Here is a 14647-nt window from a genome sequence, read left to right as displayed (position 1 = left end):
ATATTGCTTCAGAAACCTTTTCTGAGGGATTGTTTGCTATGTACTGCTATTGACAACAGCACAATTTAATAAAAGAAATATTTGTTTTGTCATTGATAAACAACATATATTGCAGTTTTAAGCCAGTGAAAGTAATTTATCTCTTAATAACATCTGCAGGAGTCAGATTACAGATGTCACAGGTTGGCTTACTTACACAGGTTGTTTCTTTAGAAGGTGCTAGCAACATTAAACAACATATAAAAGTCCATGATTAAAGAAGGGATAATGAATTCTCTAAAGATGACTACCAACATAAGGCAAGGGATAAATAATGATAGTATGAAGTCTTCTACTTTTCCAGTTGATTGCATATTAGAAGCTACTTCCAACAAAAGTTCTAATATGTTCTAACAAATTGTGGAAAGCTGTTGGACTTGTTTTCTTTACTTTCAGCAGTTGCATTAGTGCTGTCTTGGATGGAATTTATTACTGACTCAAAACTGAAGCAAATTCATTTGAATGGTTTTGAAAAAGTTATTAAAAGTTTAACACACAGTACTCCCATGCACAGGGAATTTTATACTATACCTGGCTTCTTTAATATAATTTGTATGCAGGTTTTTTTATGTTGTAATGGATTTTTGAGGGGTTGGGGGGAGGGTGTTTGTTGGGTTTTTGTAACTACACTGGTTTAGAGTAGGCATCAGAATCTTTGGAGTGTTGCAGTGTACCTGTTGCAGAGGTTAAGCTGAAGCTCTTTGCTGTATTGGACCCTGCACGCATAGTGTAGATTTCTCGTAGAAAAATTTTCTATGCTGAAGGACTAGTGCTATTAACTGTAAAGTTTAAGCCAGCCTGTTATGGACTCTGCGAGGAGCTGGAACTGAGCTTTTTAAAAAGCTTTACACTCTGTGTTAGAGGTGTTTGTAAAAGTCTGGGAGAAGCTATAACATTAAGCAGTTTCTTAAACAGCTCATGGCTTCATATTGTGCTACAAAATCAGACGTGAGGCAGCAGAAAGGGTGGCCAGCTTTGATTATAAGATCATGTTTAAATAAAATGATTACTATTTGTTAAGAAATTTTGATTGTTATGCACTTTAATGATTTCATGATTACTCTGATAGCTGCTTTCCCCACAATTTTGTCTCATTAATTTCAATGTAATCTGCTCATCTCATTAGCCCTTTTATTTTTGCAAATTTTAGGCTTTTTTGCCCCTCTTATTTTGGATTCCCAAGAGTTTCACATCTGCATCATGTCTTCAGAATCTCTGTTAATGTTTTGAAGCATTTCCTACTGTTCTTAGTAGTATCCAATGCTCATAAAAACTTTTAAATTTCACTTAACAGTGAAGTGTTGGACACCTTTGTGGTAACTCCTGGGATTCATATCCCTTTTACTATTTAAAAAGGTCTGTCATGCTGCCCTTTCTTAAATACTTCTGTATCATAATTAAGGATTTTATGCTTCCAGTCTAGTTCCAGACAAGACATTTGAACTATAAGTTGTGATTGTAATGATTTTCACTTATGTAAGAGGATTTTAAATTGACTGTGTGTGTACTTCTGTCTATATTAACATATATATATATAAATTTCCTTGACTACAAAACCTTTCTGTTTTATGCTTAAGCAAGGGATATGGGACATGATTTCTTGCACTTAGAAGGCAGGTTGCAGTTTATATTTCATTGATCAGTTCACCTTTATCTGATGGAGGAAGTTATAAACCAGTTACAAAAATCTGTATATACTGTTCAGTTCTGGGTCATGAAATCAGGTACATGAGGGCAGAATCTTGAAATGCCTATAAAAAGGGTTATGGAAAATGTTGCAGACAGAACAATATTCAGTCCAAGTCTTATATTTCTTTTTATGCTCCTCATTCTTTTATTTGTTGAACAGTATATATGTAGCTTACAATAAAGGGCATGTGGTTTTGATTTAGTTTTCTATTTAGTTTTCTTACATTCAAACATTATTCTTCAGTTCTACAAAGATGAGATAGGGAGAGACTCCACAACAGCAGAGTAATAAATTGCAGCTCATCCCTGTTTCTTTTCAACTGCAGTAATATAATTACGTTCTCATTTCTCAAAGTCTAGGAATCAAGTATTTATCACTTTATCAAGAAAACCTCAACATTTTAGGTTTTACTAAGTTGTCTAATGAAAATCTTCAAGAACTTAATAGAAGATCTTTTGGATAAGCATCTTTTTAATAGCTTCATCGGCTGATGCATTTTAGGGTGTTTTTACTAGTAAAAAGTTACACCCAGAATTGCATTTCCACCCTCCCCTTTAAGCTGCAGCTGTTGACACATTTCTGTTGGTGAATTGCAGTGCTGCATTTCTGCTGGATTTCATCTGGTTTTGGAAAGTAGAATTCCTGACCTGCTAAAGGAATATCAGCTCCCACCAAATGCACAGTTTGCTAGAACTTTGCAAGACTTACTGGTTTTAATCATGCTGCCATTGTTGAGAACCCAGTAAGGTCATGGTACTTGAAGCAGAAAAAATGACCACATGCTGCCAAAAGCCTTTTCAGTCAAGACTCTGCTGGTTTGCTTTCCTTCTGCATTTTGTTTGTCAGTATAGTTTGTGCTGGTCCTGTTTGTCTGTGTAGTTATAGACATAAATATGATGATATGCAACCACTCTACTAGTAAGTAAATATCGCTAGCCTAAGTTTTGTCCCTATCTATATTGCATTGAGTAAGATATTGGTCCTAGGAGCATGAGCTCAAAGAGAAGCTCTGAATTAGACAACAAAAAGCCTTGAAACACCCACATTCCTAATGTCTTGCTACTGAGTGAAAATTATACATGAAAACCAAGGTGTTCAAAGACTATTCCAGTAAGCCAGGAAATCCATACTCATGGGTCCAGCTATGGTCTTTCTAGCATATTCTGTTCTAGTTGCATCATTCCTTATTTCTGCTGTTTCTCAGCATTAGCTGGTGAAATTGTCCTCAGGACCTTTCTGCTCCAAAAGAGAGCCTGAGTAGGGTGAGGAGAAGGAAGTCTCAAATTGTATCCATACAAATTGTTCCATGAATCTGCTAAGATTGTATTTTGAAAACCTAGACAGAATTTGCATTTAACCTATCAGGTAATAAAAATACATATCTCTGCATTGCATCTTACAATGCAGTGTCTGTGCTGAATTATTAGTGGTTTAAATGATAGGTTATTTAAAATGTGTTTTCAAAGAACGTTTGAATGAGAAGTAACTGCAAGACAACTTCACTCAGTGAGAGTTTTAAATAATAAAAATGTAAGCTTAAAGCAGGAGTAGAGAAAATGAACCATACAGAAGGAGGAATAGTCTGAATACAATACAGTTGAAGAGAGAGCAAAAGATAATTGCGGTAGAAGGGTGTCAGTTACAAAGATCTGGGAAAGACTGATGAACTTAGATAGTCATGACAGTGTTAGAGATTCCCAACAAAGTAGAAAAATAAGTGTGTTTAAATAGGTCTAGGAAAAAACCAACAAAGTAATTAAGAACATGGCCAAACTTGTAAGGATCTGTTCTGGTGTTACTGTTAGTGAGCCTCTCAGTCTGCATTATGATAGCAGCAAAGAAATGGGACAGCAATGAGAAATCAGCCCTCCTTTTTCATTTCATCTTAAGTTATTTTATCCATCTATAAAAGGTTTGTAAAGAATGGAAATGTGAAGATCTCAGATAAGATTAAAATGAAAACTAGCTGGTAAGGTTCTAAGAATTCAGCCATAGCCACACTGCAGTGTTTCTTATTAATTTATTCCTATATTCTATATACTGTTCCTGTACATTTACTGTGTACAGTATGTTGTGCAAACAGTATATTTATATGTAAATATAAATTTTGATATAAATAATATTTGTGTGTTCATTCAGAACTCAGGAGACTAATTCACTGAGCATATTTTGAGGTATATTAGGGATAATAATGTCTTTTTCTGATGTTGTGGTTTATTCCAGTGGTTTAGATTCATTACTGTCATTTGAGGTGTTTATCACAGGATAACTCTGAAAAAAGTTTAGTTTCTCTGGATGATTCTTATTTTGTTGCTGGATAGTGAGTGACACTTCCAGGGGTCAGTTCATCCCAACTTAAAGCTGATTTACCATGTCAAAATGATTATCTTTTGTTACTGTAATAGAGAAAGCTTTAGATAAATAGGCTGCCAATCTGAGAACTCATTCAAATGACTGAATTGCTCTGCTGAGTCAGATGTGAGTACAGTTGGTGTGTATGTGTGGGTGGGTTTGGGGTGGGTTTTGCTTGTTTGTTTGTGGAGTTGGTTTGGGTTTCCCCCCAAAGAAAGAAATATATTTCTCCACAAGAAATATACTGAAAAGGTCTGGTTAATCATACTGTTGCCTGTTTATTGTATATTGTATGTATTGTTTAGGATACTTACATTACTTGTTGATTAGCAGAAATCAGGAGCAGAACAGCTTTGCAACTGTGTCTTGGGTCACAGATAAAAATATATGCTTTATGTCTTAAATTCCCCTGGATACTAAGCTTGGCCTGTCTGTATTGATGAGGATGCAGCTTGAGTTTGTAATACAAAGCAATAGCAAATTCACTAGTAATTGATATATTTTAAACTAGATAGTTGGTGATTAGTATTATTTATTTATAAGTTGTATATTTGCCTTTTAATTATGTACACCGAGAAAACTGAATAACATTGCAAGTAGGTAAAGGAAATGAGTGCTGAATGAAGGGTTGCCAGCTTTTAATTATGCAAATGAACACCACTGCAGAAGAATTATTTAGCAATCTTTTTGTGCTTAGAATTGCAGATCTTCTTCATGATTGTGTTTAGAACAAATGAAACTGGATTTATGTAACCTCTTTTCTGTAGATCTTTGCAGTTAGTGAGATTGAGCAGAAGTATCAGTAGTCTTAAGAGACTGTATGCAATGTGGAGGGTATCACTGTAGTAGAACTGCAATATTACTGCCAGTATTATTCTTGTAGAGATCTTGTTATATTGTACTACATTACTCAAGAAACCACAATTACCTGTTTTTCATGATTTGTTTATATTATATTTTTATTAAATGTGTTTTATTAACTTTTTATAGCTGTATGTTTTTATATTCTTTCTGCTGTGGAGCCCAGTTGGATATGTAAGCTATGGCTCTTCTCAAGTGGTTTATTTTTCATACTCTCTCCCTCTCTTGCAGTATTCTAGATAATTTTCCTTGGGTATCTCGTGTGAATTCTGCAATCTGGTACCACTCTTGCTGGCAGTTTAGTTGGTGCTTTGGTACTGCATCAATGAGTAAAGAGTACTGAAAGTGTAGGACAATTTATAGTAATTAAATACTAAAAGTGTACCTGAGCTTTAGTAATGCTGGTAGGCATCAGGAAATGTATTTTTAAAATTCATTGGGGAAAAAAAATAAAGGATATGACAGGGGACCCATGATTAATAGAAGTGTGTTTAGGAGATTGTACAACAAATGGTAAATATTCTTTCTTAATAAGGGAAAAAGCTGGAAGATAGGTTGTTGGTCATTGAGCAGCTTGATTGAGCTTTCCTTTTCTGACTGAGAGACAACTCCCGACTTTCCAAATGTTAAACTGTGCCGCACAAAACACTACACGGCAGCATACTTCTGAAGAACAGGCATATGTAGATGAATAATGGAGATAATCTGCCAGCTATCCATATCCAGAAAAATGATTTCTTACATTTCAGTGATTTATCAATGCTATAAAAAAAGGACTGATGTGAGACTTTTCATCATATTGTATAGAATCAATATTTTTAAAATCCTTTTTTTTTTTCTTTCTTAGTATGGAACTTGGACTGTGGCATGGCACTGATATTTGGGAAAGAAAAGTGTATAATTTTAGAGGTGGGAAAACTGAAATTCAGAATATGACCAGAACTGACTCTTGCGCATGAGCGTTTTGAATGAGAGCTCTGAAAATCTAAAAATACTACTGCTGAAAGACAGTGTTCCCCAGAGTGTCATTAAAATACCACCCTTTGATGTCTTTTCCTCTTCCAGTATTTTTTTGTCAATGCCTGTCAGTGGTGACAGAAAGCATCACATGGCAGGCCAGCCTTACAAGGATTTTCTTTTATGTCTTGAGCATCCAAGAAGGTTAGTTATTTAGCTAAGTAAATAAATTAATCTCGATATGAAATAAGATTCTAAAAGAGTAGGTGGTGTTATTTTGTTCCTTGTAATTGTTTTAATGTAAGATTATGGCTGAACAAGCACTCCGAAGTTAACACTGTCTAAAATTTTAAGGGATTGTGTGTCATTTCCTATGCAGTTCAGCTATAAAGTTTACCTGATACTTGATTCATCTTGGTGATTTATCTTCAATTAATAGGGACATGAAATTGTAGTTATCAAATTTGAAATGTTAGTGGGAGGGCAACTAGTTAAAGGAGGAAATTATTTTTATAGAAAAATAAAGCTTGATATCCAAACAAGCCCTTTCTAAGATAGGAAGGAGAATTATGTAAAAATTCTGTTGAAGTCTGCATCCAACATACACTGTGAGTGAAACACAACAGAAGAAGCTGTATACTTTGATTCAGCAGATGAACTCTCAATGGGTTGCACAGTCTGTGTTCTTTGTTCTGAATAGGGATAGTGTGGTTTAAAGGTGTGGCAAATTTTGCAACTTTAGGTAATTTTGTACTTCTCAGGTAGTTTGCTTATTTTTTAGTTGAATATTCTACTCAAGAATGAAATCTGACTAATGATTTTGTATTATGTCAGTTGTTCATGAGTACTGCTCATTTATTTTATGAACATGAACAAGACAATGCAAAGCACCAAAATGTTTGTCCAAATGGAAAAATCATAAAAACATTTTATTGTGTTTTATTGCATGTTCTTCTCAGGCTTTTGAGGCACTCAATTTGGAAAACAATAAGATTCTCTATATTTAATAACTTAACGAATCTTTCTTGTTCAGAATAATGTTTCTGTGTCCTTTCAATTATTACACCCTTTCATTCTGATGCATTTATTTATGCATTTAAGTACATTTATTTTCTGTTACTCTTGAGGTTTGCAGCATGTTTTTCACTATTACTGAAGTAGTCTGAAAGTACTGCAAGCTTGATTTCTACACCACTTAAAAGTTAAAATAAGAAGAGAGATCATGGTATGTCCACTGAACTGGAAGTTTTGCAGGAGTCAGTTTCATTTTACAGCTGGGCTGCATACAGAAACTGTTCCTTTGGATGATCATTGTAACCTTGGTCTTACTCACTTTTATTTCTTGCTATCTCCTATTATGGCTATTTTGAGTCTGCCATATGGGAATAGCTAGTATAAATCTGAGGTCTTGGCATCACATACATTCACCAAGAAAAACCTCCGCACATCAGAATTCAGATATGTTTCTACTTGGTGCATGTATAATATAAACTTGGTCCTCAGAAGAATTACTAAACATTATAATGTTTGGGAGAAATAAAGGATAGGGAAACAGACCAAAGCATTATTCTGAACAAGAAGGATTTATTGAGATAGCAAACATAGTTCGGAGTGGTTCTACTGTGATTATTAGTAACACATAAATAAACATGACCACTCAGTCATTCAGGATATTGTGTGTGAACATGTTCTGTTTACTGAACAAGTTCATTGTAATGTGTTACAAAACATTATAACTGCTCCATATTTTGTCTGCCTTTTGACATGTCCGGAAACATAAATTGCAGGTTTGTGTTTACTTTTCCTATAAGGGCTCTAAAACCTGTCCCTAATTATTTATGGATTCATGCAAATTCACAGCAAATATAATGAGATTTTTACATTGTTCTTGCTATAAGGTTAGTCAGCAGTAGCATGCTTTTTTTCTTCTTTCACTTTTGCAACAGAGGCATTGCTGTTACTTAGAGGAAGTCAGCCATAACATTGATATAGTCTGCTCTTTATCTGCTGATGTATAGGGTAAAGAAGTACATATGGAAAAAAGGTGAAAAAATAATGGTTATTTACTCTACTGAACTGAGAAAATAACGCTCAGTCTTTAGAAAGAAACTTGGGCTTATGGGTGAGTGTAATTCTGTATCTCCTGCTTTTTTCACTCCTGGTTACAGATGTGCTAATTTAGACCCGGGGCAATGAGTGATTTTGGTCATTCCTTTCAATTTAGAAAGGCTTTGGGAAAATGTAAATGCTTCTAGAAATTATGTGTTTTGTAAGAGAGAAGTTATAACAGGAAACTAGAATAGTTAGTGGTGCATTAGTGCTGATAGCAATGGGGAAAAAGGAAGACTTTCTAGATTCAAAGGGATAGCTCATCTTTTTTTACATACAATATGAGCAATATGTCATTATTTTCCAGTTGATGAAGGGTATTATTACAGGATACTTGGTGTCCTGCCTGTAAAAGCTGTGGCTGGTTGAAGATAGATTAAACAGTTTCTGTTTGCCTCTCTTCATTTAGGGTTCATGAATTTCTCATCTAAGCAGAAGTGTAAAAAGAAAAAGAAGAGAAGCTCCTTAGCTCGAAGACCAAAGCTCAAATTAAAAGAAATAGTGAATGATATAAAAAGCTTAGTTGTCAGTATGGTAAAATCTCATGTTAGTTACCAGCTCCAGATATAAATAAGTGAACATAATTCCTTAATTTGAAAAGTCTAAGTAGCTTGTATAAGTTTTGTTGTGTTTGAATGAGGTTTTTTGGGGTGTGCTTTGTTAGGTTTTTTGTTGGAGTGTTCAGTTTATTGAGTCTGGAGTGTCTTGATATTTCAGTAAGACCTAGACCTCAGAATTTGAGCAATACTTCTCTTTAATTAATGTTTTTCTTGGAATAATCCAAGGCTACAAATAATGCTGAGTCTCACTATAGGATCAGAACTGAGTATTTGGTTTGTTAAATATGTTTAGGAGTGCTGATGAATATCTTTTGACTTTCTTTTGAATTTCTCTCAAGTTTATTTTCAGAATAGAGCTTTATTTCATAGTTGTGGATGATACTTACCATTGCTTTATACCTAATGTACTCCTGAATTATTCCAGCATCCTATTTTATAGTTTCACATTGAACTCTTCACCAGGTATCAGAGGACATTTAAAATGTTTTGATAACTTTGTAATTGTTAAACTGGTGCTCCATTTTCTTTTACTACTTTTGAAACTTACTGTGTAATTTGAATAGAACTTGAATTTTCTAGAAACTGTTGCTAAGATTTTAATAAACCAGTCACTGACTCAGTTGAGTCAAGATATTTATATACTGAATACCTTAACTTGTTATTTAAAAAAATCAGTGTGGATGTTTGGCTTTGTTATACTTATAAGCACTTATGTTTTATAAGTACTTGGTCACCTCTCAAGAAATTAGTACTGTCAGAACTGAATCCTGCATTCTCCATTTAGTCACCCATGACTTTAAGGACTTTCTTAAAGTGGTGACTGTACAAATGCATTGTACATATTGCACTCGGTTAAAATATTATTTTAATTAGTAATCTAAGCTGTAATACTCTTTATAATTTTGATTTTGTTAAACAGTTAAAGAAATATTGCTACATGTAGAATGGGATGCAACTGTGTACATGGTAGGTTTCATGAGATTTCTTAAAATGAAACCAGTTACAAAATATTGTTGAGCATCAAAGGGTCATTTATTGCCTAGACATGAGAAAACATGAAGACCACTTCTAGAGGAAGAGTTTGGAGATGAAATAGGCAGGTGAAGAAAGACTTCACAGAATCATAGAATGATTTGGGTTGAAAGGACCTTAAGGATCATTTAGTTGCAACCCTCCCGCCACGGGCAGGGACACATTCCACTAGACCAGGTTGCTCAAGCCCTGTCAGGCCTGGCCTTGGGTATTTCCAGGGATGGGGCAGCCACAGCTTCTCTGAGCAACCTGTGACAGTGTCTCACCGCTCGGAGAGCGAAGTTTTTGTTTTTGGTTTTGTTTTTTTTTTTTCTAATGTCTAATCTAAATCTCCTCTCTTTCAACTTAAAGTCATTCCCCCTTGTCCTGTCAATACACGTCCTTGTAAAAGGTCCTTCTCCAGCTTTCTCATAGTCCACTGTAAGGTACTGGAAGGCTGCTCTAAGGTCTCCTCTGAGCCTTCTGTTCTCCAGGCTGCGCAAGCTCACCCCTCTCAGCCTGTCTTCATAAGACTGGTGCTCTAGCCTTCTGATCATCTTTGTGGCCTCCTCTGGGCTCACTCAAGTAGGTTGACATCCCTTGTGTAGGGGCCCCCAGAGATGAAGGTAGTGCTCTATGTGGAATCTCATAAGAGCAGAATGAAGGGGGAGAATCACCTCCTTCAACCTGCTGGACATGCTCCTTTTGATGTAGACCAGCACATGGTTGGATTTCTGGACAGCAGGTGCATACTGCTGGGTCTTTGTGAGCTTTTCATGTTGAGACTTTGGTGGCGATTTTCTGAAATGTTTATAATAATGGATGGAGGTGCAAAGTTTTAGTGTGTGGTTGGCAGGATAGTGCAGGACAATGCACATCCAAGGAGCACTATCGTGATTTCTGAAGCTGTACACCAATATAAAACAATTTTCCCATAAAATATTAAAGTATTAATGTGACTTGTAAGCATATATATGTATATTTTATGCTTTTTCCTGTTCAAATTCTTTTCCCCATCATCAGGTTTGTACAATACCTTTAACATTTATCTCTGTGTAAATGTTCTATGTAAAACTAAACAGTAAAGACATGACTCTAACAAAGTTAATGAACATTAATGATTATTATACTGATTGTTAGTGAGAGTATACTAGTTCCATGTGGTAATAAAGTTTCCACTATTTTAGATGGTTTTATACCATATGAACAGGGTTTCATTTCTTTTGCTGGTTACTGTTCTTGTAATATTACCAGTATCTCACTTATCACAGTAGTTATGTTCCTTTAAATGGCTTTTTAGGTGTTTCAGAAAATTGGATAGCAGTTTGATATTTGACTTCATCTTTTTACTAATCGAAATTATTTCTTTGGCCATGTTAATTCACATCACAGTTATTTTCCTCTGAAGACATCTGACACTGTAATTCTTGCAATTTTGTATTAGTCAAAATTATCCATTACCAAATATGACACAATTTGCCTTTTTGGGGAGGTAAAAAATTAAAACTGAATAGTATTAATAGCAAGGAGAAAGTTACTTCAAGAAAGCAGTAGATGTATTCTTCAGACTAGCTAAATGTTTGAGAGTTTACATTTGTTTCATTGCTGTAATGAATATGTTTGTTTGAACTTATTGTTCCATCTGTCAAGTCAGCCTAAGAACTTAACATGGAAAAATCTCATGATCTACTTTAAAACAGATATTTTATATTTACACTGCAAATCCTAGGCAAACAGCAGGCTGCAGAGAAACATGAATAAAGGTTTAGTACAGTATCAAAATGACATTAAATTCTCGATATCCTTCCTAAAACATTCTCAGTGTTATTCTGGCTGCTGTACATTGACCTGAGAATTTCACAGAAGCATCGCTTATGACCCCTAGGTCCCTTTCCTTCATTTAGCTCTTAGATCTGATTTCACGTTTATGTAGACATGGCTTAGATTAATTTCCTTAGGTACGTTACCTTACAATTACCAACTCTGAACATCATCTGCCGACATGTTGCCCACTTGATTTGTCAGTGTCTCGGGAGTTGTACCTCTACCTTTATGATCTTACTGTCATCTGCAGACACACTGTACAGCATACTTCCTTTTGCAAAGCACTGATGAAGTCATTGAATGAAACCAGTACTAGTCTTAACTAAGAGCTTTGCTCCAACAAAAAAAAGCTGCTTAGCTTTTCTAACTCACTTTGCTGTAGAAGCTTATTAGTTCTCTTCTGGAAATCTAGATAACTCTTGCCTACTGTTCCCATTGTTCATATACTTACTGATGCCTGCCTAGCCATCCAGTATGTCTCTGAGCCAGGATTTCCCTGCGCAGAAATTGTGCTGGGTCTTTCAAACAGACCATGTTTGTCAATGTACCCAGCAACTTTATTCAACCTTATGTGATTACCAGAAATGGAAGCCATGCCTGGTAATGTGCAGTTCCTTGAATCTTCTATTTGAAAATAAATTGGCCTCCTTTACAAATGAAGGCAGCACTGACTGACAACCTGACACTGCCCCACTGCCTTGGCTTTATGGGGTGATGTTGTAGAACTTTGGCAGCAGTTCTGCAGCTTCCAGTTGGTGACTTACTAGCATCTAACTTACCTGTTGATCTAATAGTCTCCATAGATACTGTCACACTGTTAAACGCCTTTTTTGGGGGGGTGAGGTCATAGAAAACTGACTGTTTTCCCTATTTCTTTTTTCTGTTTTCTCACCGAGAGTCTGTTAGATGACGTTTTTGTGAAAATGCCAATTGTACCCTGAGGTCTTTTTACAGAGAGCATTTAAGAAAAATCAGATAAAATTGAAGACATAATCTTATCCCAAGGCTAATTGGTATTACCAAAATACAGGGATATCTGTGCAAGTTCATAAATATAATAGGTGGAATAGTTAAAGGAAAAATATTAGCAATAGCTACAAGCAAGACTCAGTCTTAAATACATAATATATATAAAATATAAGATCTGGAAAATAAAGTAAACTGAACTGGGGAGTCTTTTTTCCTTTCCCTTTTTTCACTTCCTCTCCCCCTCCCTTTTTTTTTTTTTCTTCTTCTTTCACCAAAATTTGCCTCAATATTAGGGCTGTATGTATGTAGTACCTTGTTATCTTCCAGGCCATTGCTTAAGAAGCATTAATCTGAAAACAATTTCACCTGAGGTGTATTAAGATAAAATATATGTGATTGAGTGTAAGTACTAATCAGCCTTGAATGTCCTTGAGTTGAATTTTTTTTCTGCTGTTTAACAATAAGCCAAGAATTCTGCTTTAGTTAATGATGCTTCTGCCTTGTTAGTATCTTCAGCACATAGATATTACAATAATCTGTAATTTCTATAATTTTTGAAAACCATCAGATGGCATCTAGTCTTAGTTATCATCAAAAACAGACTTAGTTTCTCAAATCACATAATATTTATCAGGATAAAGTTGCTTGACATATATATGTTTAAATATGTTTGCAGAGAGTTAAAACATATTTTTCTCCTCTATCCCAGTTGATAATAGATGTGAATTTCCAGACTTATTTTTAATATTATGTTTACAGGTGTAGTTGTGAATATAGTCAGTGTATCAAAGATTTTTAATTAAGCAATTCTTTGCTGCCAGATATTTTATCGTAACAATCACAGAATAATTAGTGTTGGAAAGGACCTTAAGATCATCTAGTTTCAAACACCTCATCTAATTCCAACCCCCAAGAAAGTGCTGTGCACATGAGTTATCTTTTTGTGGTGTGTGTGTATAAATGTCGTAATAGATTGTTTCTGAATTTCAGACTCAAATATTTGTGGTTCAGCATCAAGTTTTTCACTTCACAGTGGATGTAATGTCTTTGCATTGTTTAGCTTTCGTAATGAATGTTTGATAACCAGATGAATCTAGATATGAAAACAATCCTGCCATACCATTATAATTCCTGGACTGCTCATGATAAAAATGAATTGACTTGAACATGCTGGACAGCCATTTGTCAGTTCATTTTTGATCTCTCTAGAGTGGTTCTACTTTGCATGTGCCTTAACAGGTGATACTCTGAAGTATGGATATAGAAATAGCCTTTGTTTTGTTTTCCAGTAATGTTAATGATCTTGAACTCCATTTCTGGGTATGTATGTACTTAGCTAGCTTCCAAACAGCCGATCACATTTGGCCACTCAGAGCTTCTGTTAAGACACAAATCAGATTATGGGACACTGCCAGATTTTTTTCTATCCGTTGCAGGTGGCCACATTTGTGAGAGAGTCTAGAAGGATAACCTTAATAAAAAAACTAGTTCTGTTGTTGGTGGATAAGCTCAAATATACAGTTCTAAGAGTTCTTTTTGAGGGGTTGAACTCACCCATGTCAGGTGGACAGCTTAGGTTAGACTGGTAAAATAGGTTATTTTGGGTGGAACTCCTGTACTGAATAGTTTCAAATTAAACTATTGCTCGGGGAATGTTTTTTGTCATGCTGCATGTTTTAAAGTTGAAGATAGAACTGTGTAATGTACTTTCCTCCTGGCTGAATGTGTCAGTCTATATGTAGCTTCCTGCTTGCCTTTATTTCACAGGTAAAAGGTTTGCATAGTAACACATCTGACGCTGTTTTTCCTGTTTTCTTTCTAATTCAGCTAGTGAATTTTAATGAGCATTGGTTATTTTGGAAAGTATAATAGAATGACTGATTTATTAATAGAAAGTGTCAAGCAACTTCGGTGATTTTAGGTGAAAGCAGAATTTCAGATGTTCAATTTCAAACGTTTTTTCTTAAAAGTAGTTGATCAGTGAAGGATAAAATGCAGAGAACATGATTTTTTGTTGTGGTGATTAATTAATTGTAATTCTGTGTTGTATTTAACATCCAAAGTTTTTTACGGTTAGTGGTTATTAATTACAGAAATTATTAATGGCAAAATTAATAGTTGTTTATTAAAAAAACATTTCCATATTTGATATCTTTCAGAAGCTCTTTATGCTGTTCTTTGAGTAGTCTTTCATGTGTTTTAAAGATTAGGCTTACATGAGCTTTCTGAGGGGATACTTTGTACATGAGCTGTGGTTCTGCCCACAGCAAGCTTT

At 35.0% G+C, this 14647-nt stretch overlaps 1 protein-coding gene across 3 annotated transcripts in view; it reads left to right on the top strand.

The window, feature by feature from the left end:
- SGCZ (sarcoglycan zeta) overlaps nt 1-14647 on the top strand; it is a 441993-nt gene that overhangs the window by 199047 nt on the left and 228299 nt on the right. The window lies entirely within an intron of this gene.

The sequence above is a fragment of the Pezoporus flaviventris genome, unplaced genomic scaffold (genome assembly GCF_033815535.1).
Source record: "Pezoporus flaviventris isolate CSIRO_AGI_PZ_B2104156 unplaced genomic scaffold, CSIRO_AGI_Pfla_v1 ptg000002l, whole genome shotgun sequence".
NCBI classification, from domain to species: domain Eukaryota; kingdom Metazoa; phylum Chordata; class Aves; order Psittaciformes; family Psittacidae; genus Pezoporus; species Pezoporus flaviventris.
Note: the sequence above shows the minus strand (reverse complement) of the source record. Positions and strands in the feature narration are given on the sequence as shown.